The sequence below is a fragment of the Aulostomus chinensis genome, chromosome 14 (assembly GCF_037954235.1).
Source record: "Aulostomus chinensis isolate RoL2024-O1b breed Wild chromosome 14, RoL_Achi_v1.0, whole genome shotgun sequence".
Classification (NCBI taxonomy): Eukaryota; Metazoa; Chordata; class Actinopteri; order Syngnathiformes; family Aulostomidae; genus Aulostomus; species Aulostomus chinensis.
The window spans coordinates 11,631,704-11,651,307 of record NC_141333.1 but is presented as its reverse complement, the minus strand read 5'-3'; the positions used below and the strand labels follow the sequence as shown (position 1 = coordinate 11,651,307).

The following is a 19,604-nucleotide window of genomic DNA, read 5'->3' as shown; positions in this document are numbered from 1 at the left end:
TTTTTGTGATGGGTTCCATTTACATGTACAGTACATTGCAGATAAAGTTGTAAAGCTTCAAGGCATAAAGAAAAACTTTTGGACTATGTTTTGATCAGGCAGTGTTTTTGCCCAGTTAAAATGTGGAAATATGGGTATAATTACATGCTAGGCCTTTGATCGGGAGCAGAACCATGAATTTTTTGATGCCACTGAAGTTGAGGCTATTTGTTCCCACCAACCAGGTCACAACTAATTATAGCGTTGGTTATAAAAACTGCATGTCCACTTCCTCAGAAAGGAAACTCGTGAATGAATCACAGCTCACAAGAATTCAACCAGGATTGAAAAGGAGCTGTTTTGATACTTGTGTTTTTTATATACTTGTTTGCATCCTAAATCCTTGGTACATATCCAAATGAGTAACCGGAAATCTCTGACATTGTCTTATGAAACAATAGTTGACAGATTGACTCTTTCTCTCTTTTAATAAAAACACTCAGGAAATATATTTAAAATTGTCAATCAAAAGTAATTTTTCAAACGGTATATGTCCCACGTACGCATCTATATAGTCATTCTAAAGTTAAAAGATCCACTGTTCACTTCCACTCATGAGTCATCAAGATGATCACATGGCGATGAACCCATTGTTTATGAATCAGGATTGATACTGTCAGTCACCAGTTCATGTTTTACCATAAATAAATTACGCAAAAAGTGAAGTACAGGAAATCAGTGCTGTTGCTGTCAGGAGGAACTCCATATAGGGCCAGAGGCAAAAAAAAATGTAAGGTCATTATGTTTTGTTTTTTTTTGCTCTGTAAAGTAAATGAGTTGGAAACATATTCAGTACAGTGTCTTGAAAGTGACACGAGTCAGTTCCTGTCAAATCATACTGGGATTACGGGTAGATTAGATAGTTTGTCATTTTCATTTGAAAATCATGAAGCGTTTTCTGTGGAAAACAGGATGATATTCATTGAGGGACACCAGCTCATGAGCACAGGACTATAAAGTTTCTCTGTCACATGGTCACTGTGTCACTCTTCTCAAAAATGCATATCAGTAACCTCGATATGTTACTTGAGCACTTCACCATTCTTGTCAGGCCTTGTGTGTGTGTGTGTGTGTGTGTGTGTGTGTGTGTGTGTGTGTGTGTGTGTGTGTGTGTGTGTGTGTGTGTGTGTGTGCGTGTGTGCGGCTATTTGCAGTAAACATGCCGGATCTTGAGGCCCAGTTAGACTGGAAGAATAACTGAAAGTTTCAGGGGGAATAGGACTTCAGTTAACATACTTTGACAACAACTAGTTGCCCCTTAGGATTACATTAGCGTGCTCTGGGTCTAAAGGTAGTAGCAGGCACTTACTCTATGCTGAAGCAATTTCAAAAATGGTTATTTTAATCATTTACTTAGACAAAAAAAAAAAACTCAGAAAATAGGATCCATCCTAATCTCATCCTTCCAGATGTCATGTTTTACTAAGAATCAAAAAACATCCCAAATTTAACCTTTTTTGAAAATTTGGGAAAACAAATATTCTGAGTGCACACAGGTTCATACCAGGTGAGTATCTCTGGCGACTCAACTGTTTCTGTAATCTCTCTGGTGGTTTATTCCTGGAGTTCAGCTTCATTCAGTCGCCCCTGTGCTAATCTTTGACTGCAAGTGCTCTACTTAAACCTGCTAATAAACATGTAGATGACACATGCATTGCCTGCACAAACACTACTTAGACACATGCACTCAGTCATTTGTCCCAAGAGATGCTTTTGGGAAGTTGTTGCTCACTAAATGACACAGATGTCATGAAGGCGAGGCGGCACGGTGGTGCAGTGGTTAGCACTGTCGCCTCACGGCAAGAGGGTTCCTGGTTTGAGCCCTGGCTTGAGCATGGGATCTTTCTGGGTACTCAGGCTTCCTCCCACAGTCCAAAGACACCAAGAGGGGACGAGGCTGATTGATACTCTAAATTGACCATAGGTGTGGCTGTGAGTGTGAATGGTTGTCTGTCTCGCTGTGTTGGCCCTGCGATGGACCAGCGATGCTTCCTGGGTGAACCCTGCCTCTCGCCCGAAGGCTGCTGGGATAGGCTCCAGCCCCCCCTGCAACCCTTAACAGGAAATAAGCAGTAGAAAATGGATGGATGGATGGACGATGAAGGCGTCTGTGGGACAACATGGATGTGGATGGTAAGAAGGAATCACCTGCTGACAAGTCATTGTGACCTAGTGAGTTCAAATAATCTATTGCTAACCAAGTGGTTAGAATGGGGCCAGTTTTTATTTTTTATTTTCCCTTCACACACAGACAACATAAAACATTTAACACACAAAACCCAATACACACAGTTCTGTGGAATGACATGAAGTGCAAACCCAGTGCTCCAACTACATGTTCATTTGGGCCAGTTCGGTTGTCTGACCACTTGTGGGTACATTCTGTTCAGAAAGCAGGTTATGTGGCCTACGAAAGGCCTGAATCTCCTGCCTGATGGGAGCAGTGTGAAGAAAGAGTGGGCTGGATGAGAGGGGTCAGCTATGATTTCCTAGCGTTCCTAACTATCCTGGTGGTGTAGATGGAAGAGAGTGTGGGGAGGCTGCATCCGATGATTCTTGATGCCTTGCGTAGCACACTCTCCAGTCAAGACTTGTTGTCTCAGATGTAGTCCCTTACCAAACAAGGATGGAAAAGCTAAGTACACACTTATCGGCTGATCCGTAGAAGTGGATCATGCCAGCTTGGCTGATCCTCAATTTTTTCAGTTGCAGCAGGTTGTGAAGTCATTGGTGGGCCTTAGAGACTTTGAGATTGGCGTTGTGCTCCCGATGAGGGACTTATAGTGGTTCCAAGAAATGGGAAGAAAGAGACTTTCTCTTCCACCTGCCCATTGATTGAGAGGGGCGGATGTGGACCAGCCTCCCTCCTAAAATCAATAAATCAATGAAGAGAGCACAAGCATAGGTGGAGCTGGTCTCCAGATGTAGAAGGAGAGAATCCAGACACAAGGACACAGCATCATCTACACTCCTGCTCGCTCTAGAAGCAAACTGGTGGGGGTCAAGAGAAATACAGGACAGGTATTTACGCACCAGCCGCTCAAAGACCTTCATAATAACAGACAGTTAAGGCAACAGGCCTGTAATCATTAAGACAGGTAATTTTACTTTCCTTCAGGACAGGGATGACCACAGCTGACTTAAAAAACAATTGAAAGTTGTAGTGACCAACTGAAGATGGAGGTAAAGACAGGCGTAAGTTGGTCAGCACAGTGTTTCAGTACAGCAGACGCGACCCCATTGGGCCCCATTGGGCCCTGCCACTTTCCTGATGTTCTGCTGACGTAACAGGATTCTAACCTCATGCTCTGAGATAGTGGGTGGAATTTTTTTTTGCTGTCTTAAAGGAGGGACAGCCCTGATTTACTTTGCTAGAATCAAATATACAGAAAAAAGTCATTCAGCCTACCAGGCTGCAGAGCACGGTGTTTTGCCACACCCCCCTGATGTCGTTAGCATGTAACCTGCTCTCAAGTTTTGCTTTATAGGCATCTTTGGCCTTGGACACAGCACACCAAAATTCACATTTTAGCAGTTTGTACACATTTGTAGGCTGCATACTTTCTTCCACCAAGCAACCTCTATTCTGTATGAAACCAGGGTTTGTTGTTTCTAAATGTGGTCACATTCTTACACACAATACACACACTAACACAGTACTGTATGTGGGATGTTACAATGTATGTATAGGTGTGGATGTCATGAATGCCATAAAATTGGAAATATTAACCAGAAGGGGCATGCACAAGAAAATCATACAAAATCTCAAGTGTTACATAAAAGAAATGTCAAATGAAGCTAAGCTCAGCTCCAAACTTTCCACATTAGCTCAACAGAAAGATGCTGAGTCAGCTGTATCTCCAGCAACATCAGAATGCTCAACATCCTGAGACTTCAATAGCTCTTTGTGTTGAATTTCATCAAAAAAGAGCAATCCATTATCATCCTATTTGAAACAAAGCTCTGGGGTTCACCACCAGGTTGTTGTTGTCAACGTCTCCGCTGATTTAAACACCTTTGGAGGGCGTCTTCCGGAGCCACTGAGGACACAAGCCAGAGCCAACAGCAGATGGGACTTTGGATCCTCTGATTTCTTTCTTCTCGCTCTGGGTTGCATCCTGAGGCCAGGCGACGGACAGAAATAACCCAGACATGCAGGCCAATTCGGAGCAGAGCACTGTTGGCGTTGTCCCCTGCAAGACTTCCTCAGCTATGCAGCTAATCAGCCAAGACAGAGGAGGATGCATTAGCCAGACACAGACCAGGCTCCACAGGGCGGGGCAGGGCAGGCGAGAGGAGTGTGCCTCTGTGTGGGTATGCAGGTGTGTATCTGTGCGTGCACGCTTTAGTGACACGTACATGAGCGTGCAACTGGGATTTGCACAATATAAAAAGCCTTCACACAGTGTTTCCATATCTGCTAACATAACAGTGTTACTGTTATGCACTTCATATCTAATACACGTCAAAAGGGAGATTTAGAACTTTTTTCACCGGTTTATTTATCTGACATGCAATTAAAAGTTAAAGAATTTAGCCTAAAATAACCTCATGAAATTCAAACACTGGTCCGCAACCTTTCAGCTTCTAAGTGGTGTGTTTGTCACATGTCAATCAGCAGTTTTAGCACTTCTGCCACAGATAGATGTTTCATCATTTTTCATGTGGTTTCATTAAATGACTGTTCAAGGTTCAAACACGTGAATGTTTACACACACACACAAATCCAGACAAACAGAACAGAAAATACACACTGATCACATATATATGTAAGTATGTAAACTGGAGAAGAGGTGTAGCATGAAGAAGAAAATTACAGGATAGGTCAATTTGTAGCATTCTTTCCTATTTCTTATTTTTCATCTTTATTTCTTATATTTGCCTTGATGGAGATGTGTTTGTTAGTTTCTATGTCAACAGGGTTACACAAAAATGTCATACCAGTTAGTGACAGGGCGAAGCGTGGGACAAGGAAGAACCCACATCTGAATCACTGGGCAGATCTGGGATATTTTTCTATTGTTTTTATTATTTAATTTGTCACTCAATAATTGTTCGAATAAGACCATAGCCATTTCAACCTGTATGTCTAGAACACACCGTGATAGTAATGGAGCGATTAATTTGAAGGGAGGTGGCATGGCTTGGAAGTAGACTGGCCGTCTAACAACTGAAGGGCCGCTGGTTTGATCCGCACTTCCCCCGTTGACCATGTCCAAGTATCCTTGAGCAAGACACTGAACCCCTAATTGCTCCTGACCCAGTGTTAGCTGGGATAGGCTTCAGTCCCCGTACCCGTCCCCCCGTCCCCCCGTCCCCCCCCCGTCCCCCATGACCATTAACGGATAACCGGTATAGAAAATGGATGGATGGATGGATTGAATCATTATGATTAGCAGTAGCTCACTGATGTCAGACTGAGTGTTTTACAGACAACCTGGATCAGCTGAACTGTTTTCTTTTTCCCTCATCATCCTCCTAGCAACCAGTACCAAAGCTGTTAAAAACACACCTCAGAGTTATTTTCAGATTTTCAACTCCACAGAACACCGTGCTCGGAGAAATGTCTGCACCATGATTTGATTTCTGGCAGTTAAATCAACATTTCTTGAGGACGACTCTGGTTTCTGATTTCATGATCAATTTGTTTGCCAATGATGATGTGGAATTTCTGGCGAGAACACTGTAAACATGTTGACATTTTTACGATAAGGAGTTTCCAAAGACAACACTAAAGTCTGACGGATCACACTAAAGAGAATTTATTGTTGTTCTTGCTTTCCAGATGCCATTAAAGCAAAGCAAATTCCCGTAGAAATGATACCAAGGAATGTTTCGATCAGATTGCACTGATTTAATGAAACAAATGGGGGTTTAGTTTCAGTTTTCAAAGGTGCAAGTTGTCATGAGGGCTGTTCAAATTTCATGTGATATTTTAAGAAAATACTTCTGCTTCTTCCTGGACTTTGGTCATCATGATGCTCTTCAATTTCTTCCATGAGACTGGGCTTTTTCTTTCTTTTCTCTCTTAAGTGCATTAAAATGTGAAAATGTTTTTATTTTTACAATGCTCTATTTATCGTCTTGAGTGTTTAGGGCCCTCTATCATCAGTTCATTTCTGTGTGTGTGTGTGTGTGTGTGTGTGTGTGTGTGTGTGTGTGTGTGTGTGTGTGTGTGTGTGTCTCAGATGTAGAGGAGGACTGGAACTCACTCTGTGTAAATCACTGTGGAGAAGACTGTCAGCTACATGATTTAAAGTAAACACTGAGGGCCAGTGTTCCGAACCCCATCACACTTCCCTTACTGGCTGCTCTCCAGGATTCTCAGTGCTGTCTTTGTGTTTGAGCAAATATTTTTAGAGGAGTTCCTTGTAATAATCCTGGAAATTGGTTAAATATCTCTCTGAGCCATTGTTTTATCTTGTTGACTCTACCAAGTGTGTTGTGGAAGTCCACAATGAATTTCCAACAAGTACGGCACCACATTGAGCTGACTCTGCAGTCCTGTGTGTGTGTGTGTGTGTGTGTGTGTGTGTGTGTGTGTGTGTGTGTGTGCGCGTGCACATGTGTGTGTGTGATCCACTTACAGGGAAGGAGACTGAGACACAAACACACTCTGATGTGTCCTCTTTATCTAACTGAGCACTGTGAGTGTGTGAGAGATGACGGATGAACTTAAACAAAGAGTGACAAGGAACGACAGAGGCGGTGGAGGAAGTTAGAAAAAAAAACATGAACTCAATCAAGACACACACATGCTTAAAAGCTCTGTCCTGTTTCCTGTTTACCACATCGCGCTATTGTCCACACTGCAGGTACACACAAGGCCTTCAGCTTCAACAATTGGCTGCGGTGTGCAGTTGATAAGAGGAGCAGTGCAGCTTGAAAACACATTCAAAAAGGTTCCTTAAATTTCCTATTTGTGAGTCTGATTCAAATGATCTTGTCTAAGCCTGCCTCTGAACGATTGTGAGCATTTTACTGATTCCATACTGTCCTCTAATTTAATCAAAGCAAAGTCTTATTGTGGGGCACCATGACTCGGAGGCAGAGTGGCCATCTAGCAACCGAAGGAAGGATCGCTGGTCCAATCCTCACTTCCCCCGTTGACCATGTTGAAGTATCCTTGAGCAAGATACTGAACCCCTAATTGCTCCTGATGGCCCTGCGACAGACTGGCGACCCGTCCAGGGTGAACCTCACCTCTCACCCAATGTCAGCTGGGATAGGCTCCAGCCCCCCCCCCCCCCCAACCCTTTATGGATAAGTGTTATAATAAACACAAGTAGAATGTTTTGTCTAAAACTGTGTCCATCACTCAAAAAATTCAGAGAGCCAAGTTTCCTACAATGACCTTAATCTTTGTCCTTTTTGGAACCTTGACCTTTGACCACCAAAATATTTCAACTTCAGTGTTGAGTCCTTGAGAACATGGAAGAGTTAGCCAGAAAGGATGGACAGTCAACCTGAAAACATCATAACTCAGCAAATGACCCAACATCTCACCCATCAGATTGACAATTATATGTCTCATGATAGTTCATGACAAGCTGCTGGCCTTCTGACTCCTGTGTGGAATGTTAGTGTCATTATTTCATTCACCCACACTCACTGACTCGCCCTCATAATCACACCTTCTTTTATAAATACTTCCCGTCGCTTGACCGTATGATGACGTTTGAAACCAGTGTGACATTGAAGTGTGAGCATGACTGGTTAATGATGACCGCATGAGGGTGTGTGTGTGTGTGTGTGTGTGTGTGTGTGTGTGTGGGTGTACAGTAAGACCTGAATCATCACTTTTTAAAACAATCCGTCAAGAGACCAATGAATATCTACTTATGCATGGGCAGCCTTTTCTTAATTTCCAGACTTTCAAGTTTGGTTTAGCACTTTGAAATTGTAATAACGATGATTGAATCCCTTTTTTGTATTGTTTTTTTTAATAATTTTTTTTGGTTTTGGTCTGTTTGTTTTACGTCCCCGACACTCTCCGATGTGTTTCAGAAATTATTAAACACCTTACAATTGCCACTAAAAACTGTGAAACAGAGACTATTAGAATGCTATTAGAAGGTCACCCTCAGCAGCCAGTCGGTTTTCATGGACTAACTGGGATTTTTTTTCATCAGTATGCAACAATTGTCCACAGATTTAATGAATGGAAACTTATTGAGCTGTCATAAATTAAAGTGAGATGTTTCTTAATTTTATTTGTGTTTTTTTTTTTGTCAACAGACATTGAAAACACGAGAGGAAAGGGTCACTCTATATTTGGAGGTGGGTCAAAGGTGATTTGGGAGGTCAAGAGCTGCAAGTCACTTAATCAAGGAAACCATATCAGTGCCGCGGTCTGTTCTATCCCTGCTGCCATCCGCCATGACGCCTGTTTATCTTCCTGTGTCTGTATGCTGAAGAGTATTTGTGCCTGAGTGCATGCTGGTGTGTGTGTGTGTGTGTGTGTGTGTGTGTGTGTGTGTGTGTGTGTGTGTGTGTGTGAAAATTTTATCTTCTTTTCTATCTAAAGTCTCTACATGCCTTTTGTACAAACTCTTATTTTATCTTATCAAATCGAGGCACAATAACACACACACACACTTTGTCAGAGCCTGGAGGATGCAGTTCACACATCTCTATTGATAGAACTGAGAAGACAAACATCCAAGGACATCTCCAAAAAATTCAGGTCAGATAACAACACTTTTTACTTTATTCCCAATCAGTAGATTTATAATTCATATAGATGGACACATGAAATAATTTTGTTTATTTTCATTATAATACGTCTGACATGGATGTCTTTGTACTTACATGGGCTACCTTCCCATTCTTGTTATTGTTTCTGTAAAGGGAACCATTCTGATGACCTTACTGGAACTCTCCACCGAGTAATTTCATGCACCAGCAGCTCTGAATGTCTCGTTTGGATCTCTGTGTTTTTTGTTGGGTTTATTTATTTTAGAAAATTTATACAACACCAATCTAAAACTCCTCAGAGTGAAATGTCCTTCAGACCCAAAACTAAACTACATTTTGACAGCATCGAGTTGAAGTTAAACTATTTTTAAAATGTCTGAAAACTCTGACAATCTTTTTCATCCAGATATTATGCAAAACAATATAGACAGCAAAAATATTGTTATGAATCAAAGTGGTCCAGTAATCTGGACTTTTATGATTTTTGTGCATAGAAATCCAGATTGTAGACCTTTATGTTTCCTTGTTTACAATACATATATCATTTGATAATTATTGTGTTACTTTTCTAGCTCAGCTGTTAAAGTGACATTTGAAGTAATTGTTGGTTTCCTGAGCCACAACCAAGTTCCCATGTATGAACACTGCTGACTCTCTTGCCAAATATTTACGACCGTTTAACTTTAAATTATTTTTTTTTTAAATTCCAAATTCAGATTTTTTTTGTGCGTGTGAATGTTGCCTATTATTCCCCTTTTATATCAGCAAAGATATGCAACACATCTCTGCTTTCATCACTCAGCTTCAAATCACATTGAATTACTGCTTGTGTCAGGGTGATGATGTTGTACATTTCAAAATGCTATGATGGTCTGATGATGATGACTCTCACTCTAGGAGTTTCCCTTAATGTGAGAATGACTGTGGTGTCTTGTTTGTTGAATTCACTGAATCATGTGACCTAATAAGAAAAAGAAATCCTGAGAAACTTCATTATTTCAACATGCTAGTGACCACTTTAATGAACTGAGCCTTGGGAAAGACCCTCCAATACCACATGTTATTACTTGACTGGGTGCATATCTTTCTCTTTTTTTAAGGTTACATCTATTTCTATTTTCTACAGACATTTTTTTATGCAAAATGAACATGACATTTACAGTGTATTTTGTTCAGTTGGTGTATTACGTTGACAGTAGCTGCACGCCAGGGACTAAAGGGAACACCAGGTAGAATACGCATTCATTATAACAAGATCATGGATGCATATAAAGTGACAGTTGAGAATGACAGCGAAAACTCCATGGGATCCCCCTTACACCCACTCCCCCATCCACCTATTCCCCAATTCACAATCTTCTTTTCCCACACAGCAACCCAAAAGGCAAAAGCTCAGCAACAGACTGTTCATTGCCTCAGATACCCAGTTGTGTATCTATTTTTAAACTCATGCCTGTGTATTTGGTATAGTTTGCTTTGTAGGCTTCTTTACACTGAGCTCTGACTTTTTCAACACAAATGCTGTAAACCCACATTTCCCATCCAGCCAGAGAGATAAGAGATTTTCTGCTATTCTGGTTGACAGGAAGCTGCTGCACAACAACAATGAGTCCGGCCGTAGACGCACGGAGCTCAGACACATGCAAAACAAACATGCACATTCTCACACACATTCTTCTTTGCCCTCTCTGTAAATCTGGTGTGTGTGTGTGTGTGTGTGTGTGTGTGTGTGTGTGTGTGTGTGTGTGTGTGTGTGTGTACACTAATATTTTGACCAAAGCTCCAGATCAAGTCAAGGAGACAGAAATGAAGAGAAGTAAAATTACGTTCAACCAGTCTCATTAGAATAAATCGTCATGAGATTAATCATAAAACAGCAACACCAGCCCCAAATCAACAGGACAGGCCGTGTACTTATCCATTAGGTCAGTGAAAATTTTAAAAATGAATGCATGCATGTTCTTTGTCAAAAACCAACGCATTTATTAAAGGGGTTATAATAATTTGTATTCATGCTTTTATTTTGCAAAGCGTATCCATATGGATCAAATGGACAAAATATTAGAAACATAAATAGAGCACTCAGGTGGTTAAGAGGTCCATTCAGTTGCCTATCAACACAAGGGCCACTGGTTTTGGTCCCCCGTCTTGCCTCTAACTTGGAGGGGCGTCTGTACAGTTACAGTTGGCTGGGTCTGCAGGTAGGAAGGGTGTTTATCATGATCGCTGCACTAGCCCCTCCTCCGATCAGTTGGGGAACTGTGGGGAATAGCCTGATCCTCCCACATGCTATGTCCTCCTCATGAAAGTCCAGAAAAGATTTGGCCAAGGATTATTTGTCACAAGGAAATCTGTGGTAGTCAGGACTGCTTTTAAATAAATTACAGCCTTTAAAAGATTCAGTAAAAAGCGCAAATTACAATACATGCAAAGAGTGATAGATTGCAGCTCGATGGTATTATTTAGGTGTAAATGTAACAAGTTGACGAGTGAGTTTAATGTGCCAAACCAGCAACAGCAGTGGAATAATTCATTTTCTGGGGGAGGATACTCCTGTAGCAGAGCAGAAATTCACTGCAGCAGATTGATGTTGTTGTTGCTGGCAGTGTCGCTGTAGCTGTTTTTAATTGTGTTAATGCATATGCAACACTTGCCATAGAAAATGTTTTCTGACCTACTTTTACCTTCTATAGTTTCTCATTTAATTCATGTCTGACTCATTCTTCTCTCTCTCTCTTTCTTTTAAAAGCTTAGATGGATAAAGGGGGTAGATGGAGAGAGAATTTGAGGAATTTTGGCAAGCAGTTAAAACTGGGAATAACAATTAAGAACATTTCTGGAGCGTCACATCAAAGTCACACCAAGTCTGTGTCATTAGGTTGTGTTTCAGCAGGTTGGGTCTCTGGAGAGTTCCCCGGATAGCTTGTGATCTAATGTGCCAAGCTGCCGCAGATGTTCTCATTTGCAAAACCCGTAATAGCAAAGCTGTAGCTGGAGTTTGCATGTTTAATATTTAAAGTACAATCTGTCTCCCTTGTTTGAAACACCGCAGCCATTTTCTAGCTTAAATGTCAGCGTTCTTAATACAGTTTGTCACATCCTGTTTTGTCTTAAAGTGACACATCTAAACTCAAATTCCACTGGATATTTTCTTCCAATTTGCCCCTTTAATTATAATTATCAGCCACATTGCAGGATTGGATGGAATGACAATGATGATTTCCAGCAGAAATCCTCTTAGCGTAGCACTGTACAGATTATATAGGCAGGATTAGTCAAACGCTTTTCATTAATTGGTTTGATTTAAAGCCGCTTGTCTTCCATCTCTGTCTGTCTGTAACAAAGGAATGTACAACTTGAAAACACCGCCCCGTGTCGTAGTTTCACCTTCGTCTTCTTCGACTTCACCAAGAGGTCAGAGGTCACGTCATGGGTACAATGAGGCAAGTTGAGGGACGACACTGAGGCATCTAGAGGTAAATCATTTTTGGTTGATGACTGGACAAAAGAGGGATTTAAGTTGGCACGTTAAGAGACGACTACATGCCAATTCAGACACAATAAAATGCAGTGTCATGCTGTGTCAAAACTGTATTTGCCCAGCTAAAGAATATGTTTTGGTAATGTTGTTCAGCTCTTTAAAGTTGAAGCTTGAACTTGACATTGACTCCAAACTGTTAGTGTGCGTACTGATGTGTCCACCCCTATTGTTTAAAAAAAAAAAAAAAAAAGGGAAACGCTAACTTTTTTCATGTAATGCAGGAGGGAAAATTTACTTTTGAGGTCAGGACACCTATTTGTGAGAAGATGAAAGATAACCACTCTTTTTGGGTGAGTTATCACTTTAATTGAATGATGTTAAGTCAATCAGTTTCAAGAAAGGAGGTGGAATTTTCTACTTTTTGTCCTCTTAATTACATGTATAGAAGCCTCGCTGTTCGCTGGTCAGTTCTCTAACGACACAAAGTTATTGGAATACAACATGAATATTGGCCCACAGGTGAGAAAGACTTTTATTGAGACAGACAGGAAATGTGGAATTTTTTAATTCAACTGTTTTTATTTGAAAAATATTGGAACTTATATGAAAAAAGAAAACTCTTTATCTGACAGTGAATAGAATTCTGTTTGGAGCAACCAGAGTAAGCTGGCTGGCTATAGGCCATAAATCTTTTCCTTTTTACCTCCAAATCCAACAGAGATCAACCTTCCGTGGTTTTGACTTGCATGGTGAAACACTTGCTTTTGTAAATAAAGCTCATAAACACACATGCTAATACCCAACTACATCCTTTTCACTCTTGGATAAAAAGCATGCAGACACACATTGAATCACACACACACACACACACACACACACACACACTCACCAAGTATAAACCCATTTAATCACATGAATCCTGACTGGGAGCATTCCTGTCGCTTAGTGTTAGTACGATTTGCTTATTAGAGCAAACAATGGTATCTGTCAATTTCATTTTCATAAGCTGAAAGATTACAGAGCAATGTGTTTATCCTTTGTGTTCAGTCCAGCGCAATGCGATTCCTCGGCTTTCCCACGTCTGACAGGCACCATGTTGTATGTGAGTTTAGCAACCTGGATATACACTGTGCTGGTCTTTCCCATCAAGCAGAGCTGAGCATATTTTATTGATCCTACATAAACTCTTTTGATGGTTGAAGTACTGCGTTGCTGTGCGTCAACTGATACCAGAGGGAATTATTGGAACCACAGTCAAGGTTGCTGGGTATTGTCTAAGAAGAAGTATTTTGTGTCCTTGTACATAGATACAACGCAATGCATTTATCCCATCCGCTTTGGAGCGGTGAGCAACTCGGTCAGGCGCATCAACAGGAGTGTTAACCTGACATGCACGTATTTTATAAGGTCCCGATGCTGATGACATTTCTCAGCTTGCCCTTTGGACCACTGTGTCATTACTCACATTAAAGAACATCCTCTCAGGTGTTACTGTGAAAGAATTACAGCTCAGCCTGTTTTCAGACTCTCATTTTAATAACCAGCTGCACCTGAACGGCTGCATTGTTCCGTCATACACAACTACCAACCACTGGCTGAACTCCATGACTGCACCTCAGAAGTGATTAATGACATGCAAATGTTCTCCAAGCAATAATTGCATGCGCATGTGTTGAGTACAGAAGCCCTGAGAGATAAACACGCTGCAGGACAACACAAAGTAAGCAGAAAACTGTGTAAAAATCAGGTTAAATATGAACTAAATACATTTTTTATGTAAAATATATTATTATGTAATTATGTTAATATAAATTTTGTCAAAAAGAATTTTAGGATAGTTCCAAGTCTTGTGACTTGCTTAAACTTTTAATGATATTGTTGCAACGAAGTATGACCAGGAGATGTGGCTCCAAAAAGAGGTGGGTTTGTTTTTTCAAGGATTTTCAGGATTTCCTATTCATTTTAATGAGGCATAAAAAAAAAAGAGTGTGAGGTTGGATCACTACCAAAAGTAAAAAATCAATTGAGTCCCAATGGAGCAGCATGTTTTGATGTATTACTGTGGTTTTCTCAAAGGTACAACAGAAATGAGAAAAACTGACCGTGTGCAGAGGTTAGAAAGACAGAAACACTCTGCAAACCCAACACATTACACAAATCCTTCAGATTCCATTGAATGGAAAGACAAGTGTTTCCAGAGGGCATTTGAAAATACGTAAAACAAGTTTATCCAGACTGGTGTATGCTTTTAAGCATCTCTGGAAACACTTCTTTTTTTTGAATGGAAATTGCAATTGAAATGTTTTTTACAAAGTTATAGCACATTTTGTCAAACCTGCCCACATGCTGTCGATATTCTGGATTTGTATATTTTGTCTGTTTGTCTGTCTGCTCCCAGTGGTGCCGTCAATGTCACACATACATGAACACGTTAAAAAAAAAAAAGAGTAATTGCACATAAGTTATAGACAAAAATCAAAACAGTCATGTGCACTCACAAAATATACATACATTCTGAAAACTACACACAAGCACACAAATAAGCCAGAAACAATCATGACCTGCAGTCAGAAAAGAACTTGCAGATGTTTGCTTATTCTTTTCACTTTGCTTTTCTGTGTGTGCTCAGAAACATGTCCATGTGTCTGTGAACTTGTTTGTACAGTGTATCAGCTTCACTGTGTGTGTGTGTGTGTGTGTGTGTGTGTGTGTGTGTGTGTGTGTGTGTGTGTGTGTGTGTTTCCAGGTGGAGGAAAGAGGGGGCAGTTTGCAGCAGGGGACCAGAGAATAAAATGAAGGAAACGGGAAGGAAATGACGAAGGCTTGCTCTGAATAAGGAGAACTGCCACTCTCCCTTTGTCGTCCTGTATGGAAAATTGGACACACACACACACACACACGCACACGCGCGCACGCACACGCACACGCACACACACAGGCTTGTTTGCTTACACAGCCTGTTGTTGTTTTGACTGAGATGAATACTTGGGTACACAGGATCTGAGACATAGGATAAACACGTAACCTAAAGAATAGAGGCCAAGGGCAGAGACAGAGACAAATGGAGTTAAAAACTGTCTGTAAACTGACTACACAGGAAATTCTCCACAAGAATATAATGAGTTAGTAACATTAACAATCAAAAATGCATACATCTAGCAATCATTTTGGTAGGTAGAATGCAGATTACAGCTCTTAAAAGAGGGTGGGAGTGGCCAAATCATCAGCAGCTCCTCAAGAATGATACCCCACAGGGCAGCTGGAGTGGCGACACAAACAATCACTGCCACAGTATCAAAGCTCTGCATCAAACAAGATATTTCCTTTTGTTTGCCTTAACCTGCCCGAAGTGCATAATGTCAGTTCGTACATTAAATCACAAACAATATTCTTCCTCAACTTCAACATTCAGGTGCTCCGGGAGAAAACATGATTCATCTGCCAAGGCCGACACAAAAACAAGAAAGGAATGTCAAAGGAAGGTGAGAGGTCACAACAAGAATGTCATCGGCATGTTTGTTATCGCATATTTGAACAAAAGTGTGCATAACTCAGCTTATGTTTGTGCACACACACTTTTGAGATCCAAAAGAAATCTGGTTTTCTCATCCTTCAGCTGCTTTGATTTTATTTTTCTGCACAACAGAATGTCCTGCAGAAAGTTCTCTTTTATTCCTGTGATGTAGAAAAACAGTCCAATACAGGGGTGACATGTTTTCGTGTGTGTGCTCACTGCAGATTTTGTGTTCTGTTCAGTCTCTTCATATTCTTATCAAGTCTTTTCCTGGAGTCAGCTACGTGTTGTGCTGCACATTTAAATTCAGTTGCATGTCACTATATTCCAATCAAAGTACATTTTGTGCCTCATCTTATGCACCAGCAGATGAAACGAAGGGTACCACACGTCATTACATTTAAATTTGTCAACTGTCTGTAGAATACTAAGGATAGCGGCTTTGCTTTCCAACACTATAACATAAATCTCATAATGAAATATGTTCATACGTAATCTAAAATAATCTCTTCCCTGCTGCGTGAAGTTGTGTGTTGTGTTTCATGATCTTGGCTGGAAATAAAATGACGAAAATGTTTTGTTTTATTTTTTAATGTTAGCATAAAACGTAATAGCAACCCTGACAAAACTGAATTGTCTGTTAGAAATTCAAATACAGAATTTTGAATTACTTTTGATGCATTTGAGGGTCTTATTGATTCAGTTTTATTTATATGATGCTCTTTGTGAATTTAATTTCAATGGAAAATGTGATACTTAACGAGCCAAATATTTTCATTTTCACAAAACCAGGTTGTCTGTACAGTAGAAAGATTCTTTTTTTTAAATGGTGTGACATGAAAGAAAACACATAAATTTATTAGCAGTATTAAAAAAATAGCAAAGCTACAGTACAACAGCCTTCATGCACTTCCCAGGCCCATTCTCAATTGATGTAGTTATGTCTAATTAATTGCCTGTTCAAAAATTAAAGACCTCATCTGTGTCCTGTCACTTTAAGGTTGTCCTCCAGGAAAGCCAAGCAGCTTACCTGGAGGCGGGCATGACAGTGGGCATAGCAACAGCCAGGGGCACTGAGCCTGGACAGTGAGCAGCTCATGAGACCTGATGACATGCTAATTCCATGGAGACAGCAATGTAGGGTGGTGGGGGTGGATTAGAGCTGGCCCGTGGAAGTACACTAAGGTTGCTCTGTGGTTTCCTGAAGCTCGTGGTCTGTGTCTTAAGAGGCTTTAAGAGGCTTGTGAGAGATGAGCTGCCATCTGGCTAAATCCCAAACGGCCAGGAACATGCTTGGGAAAATGTTGATGCAGATGATGTGGTGTGATGCTGCCGGTTGACTTAAAAGCTTGCTTCTCTACCTCTGCTCTTTTTTTTCCACTTAGATCTGCATTTTCAAGCAGAAAATTGACTTTCCAAGGATGAGTTTAAAATAAGTGCAGGTCAACTTCTTTTAAAATGCTCTGGAGAAAGTATAGACACAGTGTCCTTGTCTAGCAAATGTAATTCTTCAAAGTCTGCCTCAATAAATTTGAACAAACTCCTTGATCCTGAGTCGGTCATGATTATCAGCTGTTCCCTGGTCTATTGAGTGAGTCCCTCTGTCAGACTGGGGAAGCTGAAATAGGTTAAAAAGTGTTTTTGCTTCTATGCTAAAAAATTTATGCGACATCATCCTTCGCAAATGAGAAATCAGCAGCTGTTCTCTTCACAGGTTTCATCACAAATGTTCCTAGCAGCATGACTATAGTTGCTGGTGTCACATCTGTGTCACATACAGTTCAGTTTAGGCAGGGAGGGAAAATGCTGGCAGCCAGCCTTCACCCAACCGGTCTGTTCACCAACAGTTCACCTGAACTCTTTGTGTTTTAGCTTTTTAAATGAAGCAATTAGAACTTCAGTTGAAGAACAAGCACCTTCTCCTACGTATCTACATAAATCAACTGAGCCTCGCTAATCCAACCACCTGTGCCTCATTATTTCAATCACCTGCGCAAACCTATAAGTGCACCTAACACGTCTCTGTCTTGATTGTGTCGCCAGAGGCTGTGGTTGTTGTTGTGGTCCTTCAGGGGGAAGAAAAAAAAAAAAAAAAAAGGTGATCTGCTGGATATCCATGCTCCTGATGCATGATCCAGTTTTTTCATCAAATGTCTTGGTAGAGTTCGTCACTTCCATTTCTCAGGTCAGGCCAGCCATGTCCTAACCCCAGACCCCTGACCTTCTCTCTGGTGCATCCAAACCTTCCATGATCCCCGACTGCTGAATCTAACTCTCAAGCAACATTCTCCTAGCCTTCAACCAGTGAATCCAGACAGTCTACAGCTGCTGTACTGCATCTATGGGTGTGAGGTGAGGTAGTTTCAACTACCCACATTTGTTTAAGTTTGGCACTTCAGCACCCAATATTACTCTCTCCCTACCCAGGAGAAACAGGCATCCCAAACAGTCACACCTCCAGCCCTGCTCTGGCTCTGAGGGGTGACTACTTGGTGCCTAGCTTAGGCATGTTAACTGAGATCCTGTCAGTGGAAGAGCAGGAGCACGTCTTCACAGAATGTAGGTGGGGAAAACATAAATCATGGTGTACCCCAGTTTAGGAATGATGATTCATGGAGATTCTCATCGCTCCTCTCACATCATGTCATAAGGTCCCAACCATAATGCAGATCCATATTTCCAATTATACACCAGACCTTTGTATAGTCATGTGCAACGTGACAGAAAGGTTGTCAGGCAGGGTGACATTATCGCTGGGATCTTTTACAAACAAAAGGCTGTATTTTGTTTACATTCTCTTTAAGGGTAGGTACATGATTCTGACAGTCTGAAAAGTGCTTTTCTTTTTAGGTTCTTGTGATATTCAGTCTTCTGACCTCCTGATGGGGGCGGGGGGGGGGGGGGCATGGTGAAGAGTTCAATTCTGGGTATCGACCCTCATTATACAACTGTCAGAAAGGAGAGGTAAGCTGGAAACCACCTATGGGCGCAATCATCAGCTTCTTCCCCCAGCAGTGCTGCTTTGCTGAAGACTGCTGATCCGCAGCTCAAGTACTCAGAACAGACCACTGCAGAAAAACTTCTCTTACACACTTTTTAGGAAACATAGTTTGATGGATTTTTTGAAATGTTTGATGAATGAGGAAGAATTAACCACAAGGGGGGTTTGGCCAAAAAATTTACTCTATATCATTTAATATGCAAATATTGCTCAATTTTCAAATTGCATTGTACAATATTTTTGTAATCAGTAAATGGTAGCTTAAGAAATGAATCAGCCCAAAACTATAAATATTTATATATTATCAGGGTTTTTTTTTTTAAATGATTTTACAGTTTTATTTTGGTGGAAATGTGGAAGTGTATGAGCTGGGTGTGGAAATGGAAAGAAGAAAAAAAACTGCCTTCCCAACAAGTTCAGAGCTGACCCCACACATTCATGCCGTCTCTGATCAGCAGGCCTGAGAAGACGCCTTGACCATGATGTCAAACTAGCAAAGCGCTCTGAACTGAATCCCCACTCAGTAAAAGCAAAGAGGCTGCTGATCCCTTCTCACATTAACAGTCTGTCGATACCAGGCGGCAGCATGCCTGTACATCGTGCCCTGGATAGTACTGATCTAAATACAGTTGTGGAGACGCAATTGTGACAAGGTCTGTCTGGTACAGCTCATACGCCCAGTGGAAAAGTCAGAATTGATTATGTTTGACTGATCAATGTCTCTAATCTCTGTAAGCTTCAGGACACTTTCAATAAATATGTCACAGAGTTCATAAAACACAACATTGACGTATAGGGTGAAATTAAGTATATTGGTTAAAAACATAAGTTGCAGCCTTTCGGGCTTTGACGATAACGATATAGCAGCTGAA

The 19,604-nt window shown here is 40.9% G+C and overlaps 1 long non-coding RNA gene across 7 annotated transcripts in view; it reads left to right on the top strand.

The window, feature by feature from the left end:
• Positions 1-19,604, top strand: part of LOC147249742 (uncharacterized) — a 50,993-nt gene that overhangs the window by 28,935 nt on the left and 2,454 nt on the right. For 2 of the 7 annotated variants that reach the window (XR_015119349.1, XR_015119348.1), the window contains 3 exons: positions 8,278-8,319; positions 12,082-12,212; positions 14,964-17,206. This is a non-coding gene — a long non-coding RNA (uncharacterized LOC147249742). Of the gene's footprint in view, positions 1-8,277; positions 8,320-12,081; positions 12,213-14,963; positions 17,207-19,604 lie in introns of those variants that run through there. The other 5 variants (XR_015119351.1, XR_015119350.1, XR_015119352.1 and 2 more) reach the window with 5 other exon arrangements.